We start from the raw sequence: 2,534 nt of genomic DNA, 5'->3' as shown, positions 1-2,534 counted from the left end.
CAGCGGCGGGGCCTTGTGCTGCGGGCAGGACGTGAGGCACCAACAGCAGCAGGGCCGTGTGCTGGGGGCAGGACATGAGGCATCGTGAGGCACCAACAGCAGCAGGGCCGTGTGCTGGGGGCAGGACGTGAGGCACCAACAGCAGCAGGGCCGTGTGCTGGGGGCAGGACATGAGGCATCGTGAGGCACCAACAGCAGCAGGGCCGTGTGCTGGGGGCAGGACGTGAGGCACCAACAGCAGCAGGGCCGTGTGCTGGGGGCAGGACATGAGGCATCGTGAGGCACCAACAGCAGCAGGGCCGTGTGCTGGGGGCAGGACGTGAGGCACCAACAGCAGCAGGGCCGTGTGCTGGGGGCAGGACATGAGGCATCGTGAGGCACCAACAGCAGCAGGGCCGTGTGCTGGGGGCAGGACGTGAGGCACCAACAGCAGCAGGGCCGTGTGCTGGGGGCAGGACATGAGGCATCGTGAGGCACCAACAGCAGCAGGGCCGTGTGCTGGGGGCAGGACATGAGGCACCAACAGCAGCAGGGCCGTGTGCTGCGGGCAGGACATGAGGCACCAACAGCAGCAGGGCCATGTGCTGTGGGCAGGACATGAGGCATCGTGAGGCACCAACAGCAGCAGGGCCGTGTGCTGGGGGCAGGACATGAGGCATCGTGAGGCACCAACAGCAGCAGGGCCGTGTGCTGCGGGCAGGACATGAGGCACCAACAGCAGCAGGGCCATGTGCTGTGGGCAGGACATGAGGCATCGTGAGGCACCAACAGCAGCAGGGCCGTGTGCTGGGGGCAGGACATGAGGCATCGTGAGGCACCAACAGCAGCAGGGCCGTGTGCTGCGGGCAGGACATGAGGCACCAACAGCAGCAGGGCCATGTGCTGTGGGCAGGACATGAGGCATCGTGAGGCACCAACAGCAGCAGGGCCGTGTGCTGGGGGCAGGACATGAGGCATCGTGAGGCACCAACAGCAGCAGGGCCGTGTGCTGCGGGCAGGACATGAGGCATCGTGAGGCACCAACAGCAGCAGGGCCGTGTGCTGCGGGCAGGACAGCGAAGCTGCCCCTGGGTCCAGCCAGCGCCCCTCAGGCGGCTGCCACTGAGGGACAGCGGCCGGAGCTCTCCTCCTCTTCAAACTTCCTCTTTGATTTTACATCTCTGGAAGCCAAGGCCTAAGAACTCGAAAGTTCCTTCACTGCAGCTTATTAAGGCGTTTGATTCGCCCCGTTTAGCTCAGTCCCACCCAGTTTGTACCTCTGGAACGTTGCAGGTTTAGCGAGGTGAAGGCAGGAGAAGCTGCAGACACGCGTTAACACGGGGCAGGCAGGTGTGTAAACGCTGCTCAGTGTGCCTAAGGGCACTGCTGCAGAAGGGCACCCCCGAATCCCAGGTGCAAAACTGTTTAAAAAGTCTCATTGTCCGGTTTTCATTTCTTAGGAGGGTGTTTTCAAGACAACTTGTCATACCATTTTACAGACTTTTGAAGAATTATTGGTGTAAGCGTCCCAATGCGGGTCTTGAAAGATTTTCTTTGTTTCTCTAGTCAGTTACTTATCTTGTTTCGGGTACAATCAGGATTTACAGCTTTTGCATGCCTGTGTAATAGATCTGAATGTTCTCTCTGTTAAACGTCAGTGTTGTATTGATATTGTGATACAGTTTTTGGAAGAATTGTGGTAAGGATGGCCAACTTTACAGATGAAACATAAAGCTAGTGGGTTTAGTCCATAGCCACTGTTTCTTTTGGCAAGAAGGGTTTTTTTACCACACTGACTTCACCAACGTTTAATTTGCTTAAGAACACTGTGTCCATGTCCTTGTGAACTGTTCCCTAGACATCACTTCTCTCTTTTGTAATTTTTTTATATTATTATATCACAAGTCACCCTCGGAAGGCTCAACAAACATTTGGAGACTCATATTGATGGTGGTAAGGAAGATGGAGGACAGGATCAGAGAGAAAAGGAAGGGAAAATAAAATAATGTAACTACAGCCGCATCTGAAAATTTTAGTTTGATTGCATTAGACAAGCTTGGCAATGATCTAGGTCTTCACCTTTCACCCTTTGCTACTGCCAGTCAGTCAGCAAGGTATTTTAACGTGCTTATATTTAGGGTTCAGTAACCCTGAAGGTCAAAGATCTTGTGTTCTAAAAGAACCAGGTGATAGTCTGCTCCTTTAACCCCAGTAAGTATGTGGGAAATCCAGCTTGGAATGCCATTTGACACTGCATTGTAAAGACATTGGAATGTATTACTAAATAATTTGCTGAATATCTTAGAATATTTTGTGAGCTGTAGATGGGCGTCACAAAGACTTGCTAAATGTTTTCCTGAGCTTGAGTCTCAAGGTCATACCCATCCTGTAGATTCACAATACCTACTGTTCTCCTTTGTTTAGCATTAATTTAAAAAGAATGTGAAAGGAAATACTAGTGAAGAAAGGTCCTTGAAAACTTCCCTATTTTTCAGTCTGGATCAATTCATCTGATAAATATTATTACCTTTTCCTGTAAGTCTAGTTCCTTTTAT

Source organism: Chaetura pelagica, unplaced genomic scaffold (assembly GCF_000747805.2).
Source record: "Chaetura pelagica isolate M959 unplaced genomic scaffold, ChaPel_1.0 scaffold117, whole genome shotgun sequence".
In the NCBI taxonomy this organism is placed as follows: domain Eukaryota; kingdom Metazoa; phylum Chordata; class Aves; order Apodiformes; family Apodidae; genus Chaetura; species Chaetura pelagica.
The sequence above is the reverse complement of the archived record's forward strand: the minus strand, read 5'-3'. Positions refer to the sequence as shown.